This window comes from Mauremys mutica, chromosome 7, assembly GCF_020497125.1.
Source record: "Mauremys mutica isolate MM-2020 ecotype Southern chromosome 7, ASM2049712v1, whole genome shotgun sequence".
Lineage (NCBI taxonomy): Eukaryota > Metazoa > Chordata > Testudines > Geoemydidae > Mauremys > Mauremys mutica.
Window position 1 is genome coordinate 54,315,659 of NC_059078.1, and position 21,606 is coordinate 54,337,264.

The 21,606-nt window shown below is 52.3% G+C and overlaps 1 protein-coding gene and 1 non-coding gene across 2 annotated transcripts in view; one reads left to right on the forward strand and one right to left on the reverse strand.

Moving 5' to 3' along the window:
- The first annotated feature begins 6,401 nt into the window (after positions 1-6,401).
- Positions 6,402-6,563, forward strand: LOC123375215. Its single transcript, XR_006581339.1, has one exon. It is a non-coding gene; the product is annotated as a U1 spliceosomal RNA (small nuclear RNA).
- A 1,586-nt stretch (positions 6,564-8,149) lies between these two features.
- LOC123373722 overlaps positions 8,150-21,606 on the reverse strand; it is a 30,980-nt gene continuing 17,523 nt past the window's right edge. The window contains exon 8 of the mRNA XM_045022818.1: positions 8,150-8,280. The gene's annotated coding sequence lies outside the window, so the exon portion shown is untranslated. The remainder of the gene's footprint in view (positions 8,281-21,606) is intronic.

A 21,606-nucleotide genomic window follows, 5' to 3' on the forward strand; every position in this document is an offset into this window, starting at 1 on the left:
CAGCGCTGTACTGAGAGGTGCATTGTGGACAGCTATCCCACAGAGCACCTCGTCCCGTTTTGGCGCTGAGTATTGTGGGAAGGGGAAGGAAGTGTGTGGGTCATTCCGCTTCCTGTTCCAACGCCCCGTGGTGCATCGCTTCACTTCCCAGCAGTCACAGTTTCCCCGTCCACATTTCTTGCCATTGTGAGTGCAGCACGCTTTCTGTGTGAAATGGAGCCTGAGCTGCTGAGGACTTTGCTGATGACTGTCGCCAGCACATCACGTTTGGCAGTTGAGCTATTCCTTCAGCTCCAAAGTGACTGTGAGGAGTCCGACGATGATCTGGATTTGCCTAATGCGGGTGACATGAAATTGCTTGTGGTGGTAATGGAAATGCTCAGCACCGTGGAACGCCGCTTTTGGGCTCGTGAAACAAGCAGTGAGTGGTGGGATCACATTGTCATGGAAGTCTGGGATGATGAGCAGTGGCTGCAGAACTTTCGTATGAGAAAAGCCACTTTCATGGGACTGTGTGCTGAGCTCGCCCCCACCCTGCGGCGCAAGGACACGAGATTGAGAGCTGCCCTGACGGTGGAGAAGTGTGTGGCTATTGCAATCTGGAAGCTGGCAACTCCAGACAGCTACCGATCGGTCGGGAACCAGTTTGGAGTGGGAAAGTCGACCGTGGGAATCGTTTTGATGCAAGTTTGCAGGGCCATTAATTGCATCCTGCTAAGGAGAACCGTGACTGTGGGGAACGTGCAGGACATTGTGGATGGCTTTGCAGAAATGGGTTTCCCTAACTGTGGAGGGGCAATAGATGGGACGCATATTCCTATTCTGGCACCACCCCACCTAGCCTACGAGTACATTAATCGCAAGGGGTATTTCTCTATGGTTCTCCAGGCGCTTGTGGATCACCGTGGGCGTTTCATTGACATTTACACAGGCTGGCCTGGAAAGGTGCATGATGCACGCATCTTTCGGAACAGTGGCCTGTTCAGGAAGATGCAGGAAGGGACATTTTTCCCAGACCGAAAGATCACAGTAGGGGACGTTGAAATGCCCATTGTGATCCTTGAGGACCCCGCTTACCCATTAATGCCTTGGCTCATGAAACCCTATACAGGGAAGCTGGACAGGAGCCAGGACCATTTCAACTACAGGCTGAGCCGGTGCCGAATGACTGTGGAGTGTGCTTTCGGGCGTTTAAAAGGACGCTGGCGGGCGCTTTATGGGAAGCTAGACTTGGGGGAAAGCAGCATCCCTGCGGTTATATCCGTGTGCTGTACCCTCCATAATATCTGTGAAGGGAAGGGTGAAACATTCTGCCAGGCATGGACCAACAAGGTACAAGTCCTGGAGGCTGAATTTGCACAGCCAGACAGCAGGGCTACTAGAGACGCCCACCACAGGGCAACAAGGATTAGGGATGCCTTGAGGGAGGAATTTGAGGCTGAAAGCCAACAGTAATGTTTTTTGCCTTGACCAGGAGTGACGTGCACTGGTTTCAGTGCTTTTAAGTGCCTGTGTTTTCCTTGCTGTTTGTTACCTGTGTTTTCCTTGGGGTTTGTTATCTTTCACTTTATGCAATAATAAAAACTGTTTCATAATCAAAGAAATCATTTATTTAAAAAAAGGAAGTACATTCATAGGTTTGCATATGTACTGCCAGGAGTGCTGTGGACCTCAGCATTGTACTGTTGCATGGTGATGGGGGTTGAGTGCAGAGGGTAAGGGTCGTAGTTCTCTGGGCTCATAGGTGACCGTACAGGTGTCGGGGGCAGCTGGTGATGGTGTAGGTAAGAACCTGGATGCTGGGGAACGGGACTTTGAGCTGACATTGGTGCACAGGGGAAAGAGGTTTGGGAGGGTGGAGGTTTGGCATGGTAGTGCTCTGCTTGCATGGCTACCAGTGACTACATATAGTCTGTTTGGCACGCCATGAGGTTTATAAGCTGCCTCGTGGTTTTCTTCAGCGACAACTCCTTTCTCCTGCTTTCTGTTTCCTTCCAGTGCTGCATTTTTTCTCTCCATTCCTGCGCAGTTTTATTCTCTGTTGCACACTAGTTCATAACTGCCTTCACCAAGTCTTCCTTGCTTTTCTTAGGCTTCCTTCTAAGGTTCTGAAGTTTTCTTTCAGTCACTGATAAGGCCGGTCCAGGTCTAGTCAAGGACACTATAAAAATACAGCAAATGATACATTTTAAGAGAGCCTGCATTGTGTATAATCTGAAGTTAGTTTCCAGTCTCACACTGTAGCATTCCTCAGACATTTCAAACACAGCTAGAGAATTCACAGCCTCCCAGAAATGGTAAGTGAGGGTAAGGCAGTAGAGTAGAAGTCAATAAAACCTGGGAGACATGTTCCTGCCGCAGTTTGCCTGGGCAGGGGGCTTATTGCTTCATGGGTGCACTGCTGTTGTGGGCTTTGGGAAAGGCAGGAAGCTGCTGTTGGGACCTGCACTGAAACACTGTGCCTCCCTCCATGTCACACAGGAGTTAATACTTGAAGATATCTCCCTGCTGCGGGTTACCTGGGAAGCAAGGGAGGGTCTCCTACAACAATGCGGATTCCGCCCTGGCCCCTATGCAGCTTGCCTGTGTGCAGCCATGGTCCCCCCACCCCTCCTGGAACAGTGGCGCGGACGCGTTAGCCTGACTGGGACAGGGACCACACTGGCTCTCCCTTTAAACTTGCTCAAGCGAATTGCCTATGCTCTTGCAGAAACTTTTGAAGAGATTACAGAGGCAGATTACCGCGACGTGATAGACCACATCAATGGGATATTCCACGTCTAGGCATGCAAGCATGCAGCCATACCACCCCCTTCTCTCCCAAAACATTTGCATTGCAATAAAAGCTGCTTACCTGGGACCTGCTCCTGTGATTCTTCTGCACCAAGTTCCAGGTGCTGCGACTGGCTAGCTTCCTCCTGGCTTGAGAAGAGCTCCTGACTGCATGCCTCCTGGGACTCCGGGGTGTCTCCCCCCACTACAGTAGCCTCACTGTCTGTTTGGATCTCCCCCTCCACCTCCCTCTCCTCTACCAGCTCTGAACTGTCCATCGTGGTCCTTGGATTTACAGAGGGGTCACCCCCATAAATCGCATCCAGCTCCTTGTAAAAACGGCAGGTCGTGGGGGCAGCGCTGGAGCGGCGGTTTCCCTCACGTGCTCTGCAATAGGCACTCCGCAGCTCCTTTACTTTAACCCTGCACTGTAGTGCGTCCCGGTCATGGCCCATTTCCAGCATGTCTCTTGATACCTGGGCAAAGATATCATAATTCTTATGGCTAGAGCGCAGCTGTGCCTGCACAGATTCCTCCCCCCAAATACTGATGAGGTCCATCAGCTCGCCATTGCTCCATGCTGGGGCTTGTTTGCCGCGTGGAGGCATGGTCACCTGTAAAGATTCACTGATTGCACTCCACACCTTGCTGAGCAAACAGGAAGGGGATTTTTAAAATTCCCGGGGCATTTAAAGGGCGGGTCACCTGAGGCCAGGGCAGTAGAGTCTGACCTGATGAGCAGAGTGGCTGAACAGGCATTTTGGGATACATCCTTATACCCTGGAGGCCAATAACAGCGCTGGTGTGTGGCCACACTTGATGACCAGCGCTGCAGCACCAGCGCTGCAATCCTTATTCCCCATGCTGAGCAAGGTGTACGGCCAGCGCTGCAGCCAGGGAGTTGCAGCGCTGGAAGTGCCCTGCAGGTGTGGCCACTTACTAATTGCAGCACTGGAAAGCCTCCACCAGCGCTGCAACTTGCAAGTGTAGCCATACTCTCAGATGATGAAAATGAACATGCGTCAGTCTGCACTGCTTTGTATCGTTATTAAGCAGAACGCGTCATCAGCATGGATGCATGTCCTCTGGAATGGTGGTTGAAGCATGAAGAGACATATGAATCTTTAGCGCATCTGGCACGTAAATATCTTGCAACGCCAGCTACAATAGTGCCATGTGAATGCCTGTTCTCACTTATTGTAAACAAGAAGCAGGCAGCATTATCTCCTGCAAATAGTAACCAACCTTGTTTGTCTGAGTGATTAGCTGCCCACAGGGGCGGCTCTAGGTATTTTGCCGCCCCAAGCACGGCAGGCAGGCTGCCTTTGGCGGCTTGTCTGCGGGAGGTCCCCGGTCCCACGGATTCGGTGGCACACCTGCGGGAGGTCCGCCGAAGCCACGAGACCAGCGGACCCTCCGCAGGCATGTCGCCGAAGGCAACCTGCCTGCTGCCCTCGCGGCAACCAGCAGAGCACCCCCTGTGGCTTGCCGTCCCAGGCATGTGCTTGGCGTGCTGGTGCCTGGAGCCGCCCCTGGCTGCCCAATAAGTAGGACTGAATGGACTTGTAGGCTCTAAAGTTTTACATTATTTTATTTTTGAATGCAGTTTTTTTGGTACATAATGCTACATTTGTAAGTTCAACTTTCATGATAAAGAGATTGCACTACAGTACTTGTATGTGGAGAGTTGAAAAATATTTTTTTTTTTTTTACAGTGCAAATATTTGTAATAAAAATAAATATAAAGTGAGCACTGTACACTTTGTATTCTGTGTTGTATTTGAAATTCATATATTTTAAAATGTAGTAAACATCCAAAAATATTTTAAATAAATGGTATTATATTGTTAACAGTGCAATTAATTGCAATTATTTTTTTTAATCGCTTGACAGCCCTACCTGATATGCATACTACCAGAAACTGCTGCCAGGAGCTACTTCCAATGGGTAGCTTTTTCTGACACTGGCACTAGTGCCTGCTGCGGCTGTGAGGCAGCAGCATAGAATGGTGTCCCCAGGGAGAAAGACAGCCAGTGAGAGGGGATTCACAATCCACCTAAAGAAGAAGAACTGGAGACTAGAAGTAGGTGACTGGGAAGTGAAAAAGAGGAAAGAAGAAATATAGGGAAGATTTCAAGACAGGAGAAGCAGAAAAAAAATAGAGCTGCAAATGTGAGCAGACACTATTAGAGAAGGGAATGAGAAGGAAATAAAATCTACAGACGTACCAGAGAGAGAGAGAGAGTATCAAGGGCAACAACTGAAAGGAAATATAGTTGATGAAAAAGGGAATTGATCAAAAAGCAGTGTTAGATGAAAACCATAAACAAGAAGCCCACCCACTAAGGACCCAAAGCAAATGAACACAGAGAATGACTGTTTGAATGTCTATTGATGAATACAGTTCAAAGGTGCCTAATGGAAAAGCGAGGGCCCACTATGCAAGGAAATCTCACTTGTGGATAAACTGGGTGCAAAGGGGTAGAGCCACAGGAACATTGAATCTAAGGAACACTTCAAACCAAAGAGAAGGAAAGAATAGGACAGCAAGAGTGGAGCTGGACTTACAGCCAAAGGGAGGAAGTGACTCTGTCTATTGTTGAGTAATCTTTTTGTTCTTGTTAATAACGGTTCATTGGGTATTAACTGCACAGACTGAGGAAGAGTAGCGTGTACAAGCTCACAAAGGTTAATGTATTGGTAATATATCATTTATTATTATAAGCTGTAAATCTTTGGTAATATTCTATATTATTTTTCCTCCCGATACAATTTTGGACTTTAAGGGGAGCCATGGGGGAGATGGGGTTTGATGGTGGTGGGGAAGGAAGAAGGGCCGGATTGAGGGCAGAGTAGAGGCTGGCACGAGGTTTAGGGGCTGGCTACACAGGGGGAAAACCGCTATGCTCCATGACATATTTCAGAACGTTATCTCTGAACACGAATGTTTTGTGAGGACTTTAGGGAACTGTTTTCTTTCCAAACAGACTCCATACCAAACGATGGTGCTAATATCCTGCGCCTCTTCCCCCATTACTCCTGTATCTGAGCATCTTCCTAATCTTCAGTGTAGTTCTCCCAAGGTTCACGCATGGTTGGGAAGTGCCCCCAGCCCTACTTCCTGAATGGGAGAACTGAGGCACATCACCCAGAGAGACTGAGTGACTTGCCCGAGAAAGTCTGTGACAGAGCAGGGGACAGAGGCCGGATGCTTTTCCTTAGGGACGTTCCTGTTCCCCCTCTTGTGGCCGGCTTCTGAATTGCTCCTGCTTCCCCCATGTCCCCATGGGGAGAACACGCCCAAGCCCGGGCTTGTGGGGCAGCTGCTGCTAGGCTGGGAGTGGGGCTGGCAAGGGGAGGTGCCTGGTGTGGGTGGGCTGCTGGAGGGGCTGGGCCGAGTGTGCACACATGCAGATCTGTGTACAAGCAAAGCATTGTGGGAGCAGGAGGAGGCTACCGAGTAAGGCCCAGATTTGGCATCCGGGGCCCGGTGGTGAGAAGGGCCTGGGCCTGGGGCCGTGGCAGGGCCGGTTGTCGCTAGTGTGGGCGGGGATGGCAGGAGCCGAGGTGGCCATGTGCTGAGAGTTTGGGGCGAGCGAGGGTGGGTGGCGACTGGGGCTGAAAAACTCATAATTACTTGGCAAGGGATACCATGATCATGAAGGTGGTTTTCCCATGGGGAGACTCATTCATTGCACTGTGGGTGCGCTGACCCCTGCTATTTCCCCAAATGCTGGAAACTTAACTGCATAATTTGTGGTAGTTGGGGACTGCGTTTGTGCTTTCCCCTGGTTTGCTGATGCAAAGACAGATGAACCTCAAGGTCTGTGAGAGCCAGAGAACGTCTGCCTTGGGAAGGTGGTGTGGGGGGGGGAGGGCAGAGGGAAGGCAGGGAGCAGTGAGAGAGTCTGTGTTGAAAGTAGGGGGCTGTGGGCACTGCTGTGAGTGCTCTCCTCTCACCTGCTGCTTCCGTACATGCCTGCTGTCCTAGGTTCTTTGTGCTCCTTCTTTGGTCTGCCTTCCGAGGAGTTGTTGTGTCCAGTTTGGAACTACGGCAGGCAGGGGTGGTGCTGTGGGGATGGTGGGGGGTGCCATGGGGAGGGCAGGCTATGGCAGTCCCAGAATTTGCTTTAGCCTCCCCATATACACCCGTTTGTTACATTACTCTCCACTCTTTCTTCTGCAGTGCTGCCTTTCGAGCTGGGTACCTTGCCAGGAGCCGCCGCTCTCCGGCTTCCTGGCACTGAAGGCAGGGCAGCCCTGTTGCCAGCAGCAGGGCAGAAATGAGCTCAGCCCTGGGGAGCCTGAGAGCAGTCCCCCGGTCCATGTCTTCACCTGCCAAGGTGTGCTGCCCAGGGCAGATGGAAAGGTCCCGGGCTCCCCACAGCCGACTGGACTGACCCAGTGCAGCCCGGGCTCCTGGGCCCTGCCCCATGTGGTTGCTGGTCCCTGAGGGTTCTGCCAGCCCCGATCTCTCCCAGCCCAGGTGGTTCTTAAGAATGCAAGTAGTCAACGGGTGGCGGGAAGCTGAGGAGCAGCCGGGGCCCCAGGCACCAGCAGGAGGAGTGGAGGAGTGCCACAGCCACTCATCAACGGTGAGGGAAGCTACCTAAAAGTGCATCGATCGGAGTAATTTCAGAGCCGTGATCACCACTTAGTTACATAGTTTTGTTAATGCTGCCTCATGTCTGTCCTCATTGGGATGTAGAAAGAGGTGGGAGCAGGAGGGCTGTGTAGTGTTGGGGTGTAAAAGTATTGCTTCTCTGCTCCTTGGAGCTAAGATCAAGTGTAAGTAGTCTCTTGGCCTATTAAAGGCTCTGATCAAGTGTCTTGATGTGTTTGGTCTTTTGGCCCCCAGATGAAAGCCTTGTCGCTGTCTCTTGGACCGTGAAACGCAAACATTATCTTCTAAGCTAATGTCTGTTCTTATCAGTTTAATTACTGAGGCAGAAACTACACCTTCTAGAACAGTGGTTCTCAAAGCCAGTCCTCCGCTTGTTCAGGGAAAGCCCCTGGTGGGCTGGGCCGGTTTGGTTACCTGCTGTGTCTGCAGGTTTGGCCGATCACGGCTCCCACTGGCCATGGTTCACCGTTCCAGGCCAAAGAGGGCTGCAGGAAGGACGGCCAGCACATCCCTCGGCCTGCGCCGCTTCCTGCAGCCCCCATTAGCCTGGAGCGGCAAACCGCGGTCAGTGGGAGCCGCAATCGGCTGAACCTGCAGATGCAGCAGGTAAACAAACCGGCCCGGCCTGCCAGGGGCTTTCCCTGAACAAGTGGCAGACTGGCTTTGAGAACAAATGTTCTAGAAGACTCAACTTGCTATCCTGAGGAAGACTACTGCTTTGGAGATGGATGCTATTGCCGCTGCTTCAAAAGAAAATCTTCGTGCTACTTCAGAGACTCCAGGACACACTGAGAACATGATTGCTCCCTTGCTGATTCCACAGAAACCTTCAACTGCTGCTCGGATTGCTGTTGCTCCATGGAACGTCCATCGGGGAACAGCCTCTAAAAAGTATCAGAGGGGTAGCCGTGTTAGTCTGGTTCTGTAGAAGCAGCAAAGAATCCTGTGGCACCTTATAGACTAACAGACGTTTTGCAGCATGAGCTTTCGTGGGTGAATACCCACTTCTTCGGATGCAAGTCTTGCTTCCGAAAGCTCATGCTGCAAAACATCTGTTAGTCTATAAGGTGCCACAGGATTCTTTGCAGCCTCTAAAAAGACCTTCAGCGCTTCCAGGACATTGCAGATGAGCAGCATCAATTGGAAAAGCAGCATCTCCTTAAAGAAAACCCATAGAGATACTGCTGCAGGGAGATATTGCACCTTAAGGACAGCCTTCCGGGACATCACAGTCAGGACAAACATCATCTCGCCTGCTCTTCAGGACAAGGATGCCATAAGAACTTCTCCCATCTCCTCCACTGCCCAGGATCCTCATGCTGATCCTCCTGCTGTGCTCCTCAACCAGCGAGACCAGCCTCTCCTCAGAAACCACCCAGCAGGACCGCAACATCTCACTAGATGCCTGCCCAGTTGAACCTCTCCACACTACTCTCCCAGAGCAACGAGAACCATCTAGCGAATCCCCTGATACAACTGAAGTCAATCCAACAGAGGGAGACAAAAAGGAGAATGATTGCATCTACCTCCAGTATCCCCTCCCTATGGACATGCTCCTCTGCCCCTTCTGCTATCCGAGGATTCCAGTACATTGGCGGTCTCAGCAGACACCTCAAGAGAATCCATAGCAAGCGGATCGCCTTTCAATGTGCCCTCTGTGACCTGCCTTTTGAGATGCAGAAGAAATGTAAGTCTCATCAAGTCACCTGCAAAGGACATCTCAAACCAGAAGAGTCCAACTCTACCAGTCTATGTTGCTGCCACCCCATCTCTGCTCTGAAAGCAGAAATACCTTCTTGTCCTAGCCTCAGAGGTTAAGAAGAACAATTTATCTCCCTCCTTGTAACAATCTGTTATGTACTTGAGAACTGTTATCATGTCCCCTCTCGGTCTTCTCTTCTCCAGACTAAACAAACCCAATTTTTTCAATCTTCCCTCATAGGTCAGGTTTTCTAGATCTTTAATCAGTTTTGTTGCTCTTCTCTGTACTTTCTCCAGTTTGTCCACATCTTTCCTGAAATGTGGCAAACAGAATGGGACACAATACTCCAATTGAGGCCTAATCAGCGTGGAGTAGAGCGGAATAATTACTTCTCATGTCTTGCCTACTCATGTCCTGCTAATACATCCCGGAATGATGTTTGCTTTTTTTGCAACAGTGTTAAACTGTTGACTCATATTTAGCTTGTGATCCACTATGACCCCCAGATTCCTTTCCACAGTACTCCTTCCTAAGCAGTTATTTCCCATTTTGTATGTGTGCAGCTAGTTGTTACTTTCTAAGTAGAGTACTTTGCATTTGTCCTTATTGAATTTCATCTTATATACTTAAGATCATTTCTCCAGTTTGTCCAGATCATTTTGAATTTTAATCCTATCCTCCAAAGCACTTGCAACCCCTCCCAGCTTAGTATCATCCACAGACTTTATAAGTGTACTCTCTATGCCATTATCTAAATCACTGATGCAGATATTGAACAGAACCAGACCCAGAACCGATCCGTGCATGACTGTGAACAACTGATAACTACTATCTGGGAACCATATTCCAATCAGTTATGCACCCACCTTATAGTAGAGCCATCTAGGTTGTATCTATGCAACTCCATCTCCAGACAGTACATCCAGCACAACGCCATCGTCAGAAGGATCAGCGTCCCTCACCCCAGGTAACTCCAGGGATCCTGTCATCGGAAGAGCTAGCACTACCTCACAGGCCACTCAGCGAGACCCAGCCAGTGGAGGAGCTATTTTCATTGCTCAGACCATGCAAAAGGACCCTACCACTAGGCAGACCAGCACGGCCTCCAAGACCACCCAATGGGACCTTTCCCCCAGAAGGTCTCACACTGCATCAAAGACCCCTCAGAAGAACTCACCCACAGAAGGAACGGCATTGCTCCGGAAACTCCCAAGCAAGATCGCATCCCTAAAAGGGCCAGTACTGCTGCCTCTAAAAGTGTCCTTCCTAAAAGGACCAGTGTTGCCCTAAAATCCATAAGGGAAGACACTGCCCTCGTTTCGGAAGATCTGGCCGGATGGAGTTCTCAACACTGGGAGGGAAAACGGCAACAGGCTAACTCCACAGCAGTTTTCCAGCGTGAGCCTGTGGAGATTGCACAGCCGGAAGAGCAGCAGCCCAGGGTGAGGGCTGCCACACCATGGCAAGCTGCTTGGACTGAGGAGTTGGTGAGGACACCCTCCTTCAAGGACTTTGACGTCCTTGTAGACAGACTCACGAAAGATCTGTCTGCAGAAATTGTATCTGAGAGGAATGGAACTCAGGAGAACACACTGATTGTGCACAGACTCACGAAAGATCTGTCTGCAGAAATTGTATCTGAGAGGAATGGAACTCAGGAGAACATACTGATTGTGCACAGAGCTCCTGTGTCTAGACAGAACCACAACAACATGAGGGAAGCCAGGAGAAGAAACACCAGTCACTGCTATAACTCAGCAGTAGCATCCAGGATTTTACAGCCACAACTATTGAGAAGTGATTTCTTGACAGACAGGATGCCATCAAACTAAGTTTTCTTTAACCATCTTAAGATCTGTTTCTTTATCTGGTGATAGTGGGTGCCATTAGGACCGGGCCTCCTTCTTAACAGCCTATTACATTGTTTTAATGTAATTTAGATGGAATGTGACTTCCTGATTCTTAGCTAATGGCTGCTCTTTTAATCTGGTTGCAGACAAAGGCCTTATCCTTACACGCCCAACTCTGCTCCCCGGCTGGAGCGCCGGAGCGGGGCCATGTGGCTGCTTCCACAAGCCACGTGGAGCAGCCCCCACCCTACTCCCCGGCTGGAGTGCCGGAGCAGGGCAAGCTCCACTCCCCAGCGGGAACTCAAGGACCAGCTTAAAATGGCTGGCAGGCTGGATCTGGCCCACAGGCTGTAGTTTGCTCACCCCTGGCCTAGCATGTCTCGACTGGGGCCTTTAGGGCCTACTGCAGTACAAATGATTATTTTACAATTATAATACTTTTTATTCCATAGATTCCCAATGCACTTCGTATGTTGGAATCCTGGTATTTACTGCTCCACTCCCCCATTTGGAGGTCAAGCTGCGGGGGGCGCCCTGCCGGTCGCTGTGATGGGGGCAGGCAGGCTGCCTTCGGCAGCTTGTCTGCAGGAGGTCCACCGGTCCTGTGGTTTCGGTGACAATTCGGCAGCGGGTATGCCGAAGCCACGGAACCGGAGGACCTCCCGCAGGCATGCCCCGAGGCAGCCTGCCTGCCGTGCTTGGGGCGGCAAAATACCTAGAGTCACCCCTGGCCCTGAACCAGCCCATTCCCGGAACAGAAATCCCTTCTCCCGCAGGAATTGCTCCCGCCGGTCCTCTCCCTGGGACCCTGCACTGCCGTGGCCCGCCAGGTCCCTCAGTTTCTCCAAGGAGGGATCCACCTTCAACTCTGCTTGGAATTCAACTGGTGGGTCTGAGGATACAGCCCTGGCTGGCGGTGCCTCAGTTTCCCCACCTTGGGACGGAGGCTCCGGCCCAGCCCTGTCGAGACCTACCCTCGGCGCCCCCCTGAAGTCTGGAGCCTGTTCCTCAGACTGGTCATTCTCTACAGGCTGAGCAATCAGCTACTCCTTAGTGAGCCTCCCCACGCTCAGCCCTCTTTCCCTGCACAAACGTGCCAGGTTGCTCTTACAGAGCTGGTTATAGGCAGTGATGAGCTGCCAAAATACTAACAACCGGTTCCCTCCTCCTCCTCACCCCAGGAGGGGTCATGCCCCCCCCGGGGGACTCCTGCCCCATCCAACCCCCCCCATGTTCCTTGACAGGCCCCCCCCCCCGACCTATGACCTATCCACCCCCCTTCCCTGTCCCCTGCCACCCCATCCAACCCCTTCTCTCATTCCTGATGGCACCCGGGGACCCCTACCCCATCCAACCACCCCTTCTCTCTGTCCCCTGACTGTCCCTGGAATCCCAACCCCTAACTGCCCCCACCGCCCCATCCAACCCCTGCTCCTTCCTGACTGCCCCCCCGGGACCCTTGCCCCCATTCAATCCCCCTGTTCCCTGCCCTCTGACCTCTCTGACACTAATCACCCCCCCCAACTCCCCTGCCCTCTTCCCACACCGGCTCCCTGCTTCCTTACCATGCTGCCTGGAGCTGGGGGCCCAGCTGGGCTGGGGCTGGGATCGGAGCCACCCAGCCGACGTCGGGGCCGGACCCGGGAGCCGGACCCCTGGGCAGGAACCGCGCTGCCCGCCCAGACCCCGGGGCAGCAACCGCGCCGCCCGGCCCGGACCCTGGGGGCCGAACAGGAGCCACGCCACCGGGCAGGACCCGGGGGCCGGGGCAGGAGCCGCGCCGCGCTGCCCTGCCCAGCGAGGTCGCAGCTGGACCCCGGGGGCCAGGAGCTGCACCGCGCCGCCCGGCCCCAAGGACCAAGGTCCGGCCCCGACCTTGCCGGGCAGCGCGGCGCGCCTGGAGCCCTCCACCCGCTGGCACCCCCGCCCCCCGGCCCCAGCTCAAACTCACCTGGCGGAAGCCTCTGCTTTCTTCTCAGCCCTCCCAGGCTTCCCACGCGAACAGCTGATTCGCGGGAAGCTAGGGAGGGGGAGGAGAAGCCGGAGGAGCGTTTAGAAGAGGAGGCGGAGTGAGGTGAGCTGGGGCTGGGGGAAGGGCAGGGAGCTGCTAGAGCTTTTATTAAATTTAAAAGCCCTTTTGGAACTAGTTGTTCCTCCAGGAACAACCGGTTCTAAATGGGCTTTTTGGACATTGGTCTGGTTAGTCGTGAGATGTAACCAGTACAGTTTAGGACTACAAAATCAAAAATTATTAATTTATCAAAAGATTGAGTACATCAAATCAATCCTTGATAAACCAGCCTAAATCAATTTTATTAATTCATCCTAGTTTTAGTTTTATTTTACACGACAGTTCTCGTCGTTGGATCTCGGCAATACTTGGCATTCAGCACATGCACTCTCACCATATTGTGGCCGCGGTGACTCTTCGATAATACTCCCGCGCATTACATACAACCCGACCGTGGGAACTCGATGATGACGTCATCACACAGAGCCCGCCAAAATCGACCAATTCGGTGTTAGCTTCAGACTATAAAAGGCCCTCCACAGCACAGGACAGGCACCAGTGATCTGGCATCTTCGGACCGTGACACTGGCCCTCAGAGCTCCGCGCTCTCTCGGTTACTCGAGCTTTTCGCTCCGCCGTTTTCACGGCGCACCTCGCTGCTTCGCCAGGACCCGATGACTTCACCTCCTTGGACCAGGATCGACGCCTTCGCCCCTTTGGACCAGGACTGGTGTCTTCGCCCTCCTCGATCCTGGACCGGTGACTTCGCCCCCTCGGACCAAGACTGACATCCGACGAAGTTTGTAATAATTGTTTATTTTTGGACACCCATGGCGCCAAAACGACGAAAGTGCATCTTCAATGACGAGTTAAAATCGAAATATACATTCATCAAAGCAAGTACTAATAATGACAATAGTAAGGTGGAATGTGTAAAATGCAGAAGTGTATTTTCTATTGCAAACAGTGGAAAAACCGACATTGAAAACCACATACAAACAGTCAAACATAAACGGGCCATGTCTGCAGCAATTGCAAGTACGAGTGTGACATCATATGTTAAGAAAAAGCTATTTGAAGATGCTGAAAGAAAACTAGCTGCAGCTGAAGGTTTATGGGCGTACCACACAGTAATGCATAATCACTCATTCCGATCAATGGATTGTACCTGCAAACTGATTAAAACATGTTTTGATGCCAGGTTTACATGTTCTAGAACAAAATGCGAGGCAATAGTTACTGATGTGCTGGTGCCTTATGCGAAACAGTTATTGGAAGAGGATTTAGATGCTGCAAATTTTATTTCTATTTATTCGGATGCATCAAACCATAAGGAAGTAAAGTTGATTCCCATAATAATAAGATATTTTTCATACCAGTCTGGAATACACGTCAAAATTTTGGAAGTAAGAGATTTGCCAGGCGAAACATCTGACATAGTTACTGATTATATTTTGGAAGTGTTAAAAAAGTATCGTTTAGATACCAAGGTACTTGGATTTTGTGCTGACAACACCAATACTAACTTTGGAGGAATGCGAAGAAGTGGGAAAAATAACATTTTTACCAAGCTGAAATCAAATTTGGGTGGAAGAGAGCTTGTGGGAATTGGTTGTGCCGCTCATATTTTGAACAATGCTATACAAACTGCAGCCGACTGTGTACCAATTGATGTGCAAACTTTCATCACCAAGATTTATTCATACTTTTATATATATACAGTGCGCGTTAATGAATTGAAAGAATTTTGTGAATTCGTGGACATCGAATATAAGAAAGTCTTGGGATACAGTGCCACACGATGGTTGGCGTTACGACCCGCGATTGAGCGCGTCCTACAAATATATCCTGCCTTAAAATCATATTTTGCCTCAAACGAGAAGAGCCCCACAATTATCACAAATTATTTTGATAATTCAGAGACAGAGTCTTGGCTTTTCTTTTTGCATAACGTGTCATCAATGTTCCACAATGCTATTTTGAAAATAGAAGGACAGAAGATTTCTATTATAGAAACTAGCAATATTTACAGTGACTTAAAAACAAAATTAGCTGACAGAAAAGCAAACGTTTTCTTGCCATTACAGGTGCGGCAAAATTTGAAGCAGCTTGAGGAAGAAGGCATATTAAAAAAGACGGTTACTCACCGTAGTAACTGTTGTTCTTCGAGATGTGTTGCTCCTATCCATTCCAGTTAGGTGTGCGCGCCGCGCGTGCACGGCTCTTCAGAAGATTTTTACCCTAGCAACTCCGGCGGGCCGGCTGGGCGCCCCCTGGAGTGGCGCCGCTATAGCGCAGGATATATACCCCAGCGGGCCCGTCCGCTCCTCAGTTCCTTCTTGCCGGCTACTCCGACAGTGGGGAAGGAGGGCGGGTCTGGAATGGATAGGAGCAACACATCTCGAAGAACAACAGTTACTACGGTGAGTAACCGTCTTTTCTTCTTCGAGTGATTGCTCCTATGCATTCCAGTTAGGTGATTCCCAAGCCTTACGTAGGTGGTGGGGTCGGAGTTAGATGTTGCAGAACGCAACCGCTAAGCCAGAGGCTGCAACAGCTCTGGACTCCTGGACCAATGAGGCAAAGGTGTGGACCGAGGACCAGGTAGGTGTACAACACATCCCCCGAAAGGGAATGCGAGCCAGGAAGGCAGCTGAGAAGCGTGAGCCCTGGCGGAATGTGCAGCAAGGTGGCTCTATGGCACATGGGCCGAAACAGAAGAGGTGCAGATGCACAACGTCATTGAAGATGAAATCCTCTAGGAGGAGACAGGTATGCCCTTCGTCCGGTATGCCGGTACGATGAAGGTTTTGGGGGGCGTTACGAGAGGGCTCAGTCCGCTAGATATAGATTGCGGACGCCCTGCAGATGTCGAAGGAGGGCAACCGTTGCTCTTCTTGCACAGAGAGTGGCTTCGGAAAGAAGACCAGAAGGAAGATATCCTGGTGGATATAAAAGACCGACACCTCCTTGGGGAGGCAGGTCGGACGTGGTAATAACTGCCCTTGTCCTTGAGGAACACAGTATACCTTGGGCCTATTGTGAGAGTCTGAAGCTCGGAGACTCGTGTGGCCGCAGGAAAGACTACAGGAAACTGCCTTGCAGGACAGCTATATCAATGAGCATGTTGACATTGGCTCGAATAGGGCAGTCATAAAACTGGGTAGAACCAGATTGAAGAGCCAGGTTTATGGCGGGGCCCCACTTGGGGGGGGGGGGTGTATAAACGCTCCAAGCCCTGAGGAACCAGATGGAATGGAGCGGGATCTCGGCGGGAGAAACATTGCGCGTTTCGGAGCAGCATGAGAAACGCTTCCACTCGGCCAGATACTTTAATCGAATGGACGAATTTTCTACCACCCCGGAGAATCCCGTAGAACCGAGGCCGAACAACGTAACTCGGATCGGTTTAGCCACGCAGGAGTCCTGCTGTGAGGTGCAGGGATTACAAGACTGGGTGGTGAAGGTTGTCGTGATTCTGCGTCATGGGGTCTGTGCCAAGAGGGTTGCTACCGAGAGGTGTAGCAACATGGTGTGCCAGTGCTGCCCAGGTTACACTGGAGCGAACCCGATCAGGGGCGCTCTGTCCCTGCGGAGTTTGAGCAGGACCTTGTGAACCAGCGGGGACAGTGGACAGCGTACGGCAGATGGCTGATCCATGGCCTCAGGAAAATCCTCCAAGACCGAGCCTGGGGAGAGGCCTTGGAACGAGGAGAATTTCTCTCCCTCTTTCCGTTCTCGCGAAAGCGAGGAGGGCTATGCGGGGGAAGACCCACTTCTGGAAAACGGAATAGATAAAGACGGGAGGAAACCACCACTTGTGAGACAGGAAGGATCTGCTGAGACGATCCGCCAGCTGAATCGCCTGGTACACAAGGCAGACTGCTCTCAGCTCTCGGACATTGATGTGTAAGGCCAGCTCTTGCGCTGACCGAAGGCCGTGAGTGCGAAACTACACCAGGTGCGCACCCAGCCGAGAGATGGGCTGTCTGTCACGAGGGACCCCGAGGGGTGAGCGGAACAGCATCCCCGGATACACCGGGGAGGACGCCGACTCCCGGTCGAGGGAGCCTAGGCTGCTCGGTGGAAACGAGACGACCACGAGTATGCCATCTCTGCCCGGGTGGCACCCCAGGTGAGCCACAATTGAAGTGAACAGAGGCAAAGCCTGGTATGTTTAGTTGCAAACGTGTAGACAGCCATGTGACTCAGGAAACCGAGGCAAGAGTGAGCCCAAGTTGGCGGGAAGGCCCGTAGACCTTGTACAATTGTTACCCTCACCTGAAACCAAGGCTGAGGAAAGCAGGCTCTGGCGAGTCTGGAGTCCAGGACGGCCCCAATGAATTCCCTTCCCTATATGGGAATCAGAGTGGATTTTACTATTGATCATCAGGCCTAGACACAGGAAAAGGTTCGCGTCGATGCCCACATGACTGGTACTTTGGGCCCGGGGGTTCTTCGAATGAGCCACTCGTCTAGACACGGAGAACGTGTATCAGATGGTGGCGAAGAAAGGCGGCGATTACAGCCATGCACCTTGAATACCCCTGGGCTGTATAGAGGCCAACCGGGAGGGCCGTATACTGGGAATAACGATGGTAGGCCCCAAACCGAGGGCACCTTCTGTGTGGAAGAGAAATGGCAACGTGAAAAACACGCGCCCTTCATATCGAGGGCGGCGTACCAGTCTCCGGGATCCCAGGATGGGATGACGGTCGCCCTGGGTACCATGTGGAACTCATCTGCATCGTGACTTGTTGAGTTTCCTGCAGGCCTAGGATAGGTCTGAGACCTCCCTTCGCTTAGGGGAATAGGTTTCGCCCTTAGGTACCTCCTGTATAGCTCCGATGAGGAGGAGCGTCCGCACCTCTTGCCAGAGGAATCGCTCGTGAGAGGGGTCCTTAGGAGGGGCGAGGATGGGTAGGCTTTTGCCCCATTGGTGGTCAGAAGGACCCTAATTCTGGCTCCTTTGGGGTGCGGATTGATGGCCACGACCGTGTAAGCCACGCCCGCTGGCCATGTCCTGACCTTGTCAAGGTGCAGGGTAAGAGCGGAGGTTGGGGACGGAAGCGTCGGCGCTGAATTACCGGCGTGTGCATGCCGAGAGAGAGAGAGAGCAAAGTGACCCTGCTGCCCTTTAGGTTCTGCAGCCTAGGGCCAGTGTTGTCAGAGAACAGGCCTGTGCCACTGAAGGGCAAGATCTGTATAGCGTGCCGCAGCTGCGAGGAAAGGCTCGATAACTGGAGTCCTGAAACGCGCCGCGTGGCAACACCCGAGGCCAGAGTCATGGCAGCGGAGTCAGCTGCGTCCAATGAGGCCTGGAGGGAAGCTCTCTCCAGCTCCGTCGTTTGCTGCAGGAGGGCATCGAACTCTTGACGGGAGTTCCGAAGAACCGACTCTGTAAATTTGCCCACTGCCACCCACAGTAGCGGATAAGCAGGGCTTGCTGGTTCACTACATGAAGTTGCAGGGCCCCCTCTGGGTACATCTTATGGCCCAGTAAGACCACACGCCCAGCCTCTTTGGATTTAGGGGCTGGTCGCATTTCGATTAGAGGAGGGCCGGAGGGGTATGTTCCTGCCCCCGCCTCATCTGGGGAGGAGGAAGAAGAAAGGCCCGGGACAAGCGGGTCCTGTGTGGGCTCGAGCTCCTGGACGACCTCCTGATCCGGTGGGATCTGGGAGCCCGGTGCCGAACCGGGGATTGCTCTGTACCGGTCGGACGGGGACGACTAATTGTCACCTCTGGCACCCAGAGCTCGGAGGGAACGGAGCGAGATGGGATCACCGGTACGCCTCTGGCGTGGTAGTACACCCACGGCGTCCAGAATGACCACTGATAGGTCTCCTCGAAGACTCTGGAGGGCACATCGGAAAACAGAGTGCTACGCATATGAAGTGTCCGCACGGGACGACACTGATGCATGGCTGGATGGCCCTGGAGGAGCTGAAAGCTCTTGGTAGAGTCTCCGTCTGTAACTGACGTCACTCGATGCGGCACCGGGGATCGGTACCAGTAGACAGACCAGTACCGAGAACGGGACCTGCCACCGAAGCTGTGCCGGGCGGTCGACCGAGGGCGGTGCCTGAGGCTTGATCGGAGCTGAGTGTCCCGGACCGGCGAACGGGATGCTGACCGGTGCCGCGAGCACTACTGGTACCAACAGGGAGAACGGCGCCGAGACCTAGATCGGTGACGGGACCGAGAACATCTGCGGAACCACGACCCTGAACGGTGCCGCTGTGCGGTGCCGAGGTAGGGTGGTCTGATCAAGGCAGGCTTGCCCATCGATTATGTAACCCCCACCGGCGGTGCCGGGGGTTGAGGCAGCGTAGATGCTGTCGTTGCAATCAGCCCCCTCGCCGTGGACACTGTCTCCGGCATGGAGGGAATAGTGAGCTCGACCATAGCTGGCACCCCGGATGCAGCTTCATAGTGAGCTCGACCACGGTCCATACCGGGGAGTGTTCCAGCACCGGACTCGACGGCTTTTGCCTGGCCGGAGTTAATGGTGCGGGCATTGTCGGTGCCGCGGTAGACATCGGTGCCGGGCGATCCGACGGAGCATAGCGCTCGGCTGCGGAGCAGGCGGCTCGGACGCAGCTTCAGGGCGAGCTCGACCACGGTCCGTACCGGGGAGCTTTCCGGCACCGGACTCGACGGCTTTTGCCTGGCCGGAGTTAATGGTGCGGACATTGACGGTGCCACGGCAGACATCGGTGCCGGGCGATCCGACGGAGCATAGCGCTCGGCTGCGGAGCAGGCGGCTCGGACGCAGCTTCAGGGCGAGCTCGACCACGGTCCGTACCGGGGAGCTTTCCGGCACCGGACTCGACGGCTCTTGCCTGGCCGGAGCTAACGGTGTGGCTACTGTCGGTGCCGTGGCAGACATCGGTGCCGGGCGATCCGACTGAACATCGCGCTCGACTGCGGAGCAGGTGGCTCGGACGCAGCTTCAGGGCGAGCTCGACCACGGTCCGTACCGGGGAGCTTTCCAGCACCGGACTCGACGGCTCTTGCCTGGCCAGAGTGAAAGGTGCGGATATTGTCGGTGCCACGGCAGACGTCGGTGCCGGGCGATCCGACGGAGCATAGCGCTCGGCTGCGGAGCAGGCGGCTCGGACGCAGCTTCCGGGCAAGCTCGACCACGGTGCGTACCGGGGAGCTTTCCAGCACCGGACTCGACGGCTCTTGCCTGGCCGGAGTAACTCTTCATCCTCCAGGAGAGAGGTCCATGCCGAGGGTACGTCGGAGTCAGCGACGGTGGTGCCAGGAGGCTTTGGCGGCACTGGCGGTCCGGTGCCGAGGGAGCGCGCCGTGAAAACTAACTAGCGCTCGGCGCCGAGAGCGGAGGAGCAAGAGCTGCCTCCCTCAGGAGCTGTTTAAAACGAAAGCCCCGCTCCCCTTTGTTCACTGATTAAGGGCCTCACAAATGCGGCACTTATCTGTGAGGTAAGATCCCTCGAGGCACTTAGGAGAAGATCTCTTGTCGGCAGTGGCTTGTGGCCGGCAGAGCATTAGAAAACCCTGTGGACCGGGCATCGGACCCGGCCCCGGGTGAGGGGAAGGGGATAAACCCCAACCCCTGTAAAATAAATACACTATACTATTCTACAAACAAACAGAGTTAACTACAACTATAAACAGAACGAGAGAAAACTACGAGTAGCTAGGGAAGTGGAGGTCAGCTAAGCTGCGCTCCACTGTTCCAACGGCCGTCACGGGTGGAAAGAAGGAACTGAGGAGCGGACGGGCCGGCTGGGGTATATATCCTGCGCTATAGCGGCGCCACTCCAGGGGGCGCCCAGCCGGCCCGCCGGAGTTGCTAGGGTAAAAATCTTCCGAAGAGCCGTGCACGCGCGGCGCGCACACCTAACTGGAATGCATAGGAGCAATCACTCGAAGAAGAACCTGCTATTTTCAAAGAAAAAGTGGTAGAATTTTATGACACATGGTATTCAATATCTAGAGAAATGGGAAGGACCTATTAAGCATACCGAAAAATTCAATTGGGTTTTGTTAAACACTAAACTCACCCATGACAACATTCAAGTTTGCAGTGATTACATTCTTCAGTTTTTTTCTGAAGTCAATTTAGTAGAAGATGAACTGTTTGATGAAACCTGCTTTGTCCTGTGCTACATTACAGATGAAAAAATTACTCACTGGAGACAAAATTCTGTACCAGTATCGAACAGATGGATTGAAATATTCAAAGCCTTCAGTGAAAATGATGTTTCCTACAAAAATATTGGCAAATTGGTAGAATATTGTCTCTGTTTACCAGGAACCAATGCACCTGCCGAACGTCTTTTTTCTTTGATGAACAATATCTGGTCCAGTGATAAAATTCAATTACATGTTGAAACTTTGAAATGTTTGCTAATTACAAAATATAATTTTAACCAAACTTGCATGGAATTTTATAAAAACATCCAGGAAAACGAATTATTATTAAAATCAATCCACTCTTTACAAAAATATAAGAAGCAAAATTAGGCATGTAGATTAAGTACTTTTGTACCATTTTTAATTAAAACCATTTTGTTTTACTGCTACACTTGTTTCTTTATTACTTGGATCCCAAAATCCTAAGTATACAATTATGTACTAATCTACCCATATCAAATATTTGGGTTTTTTTCGC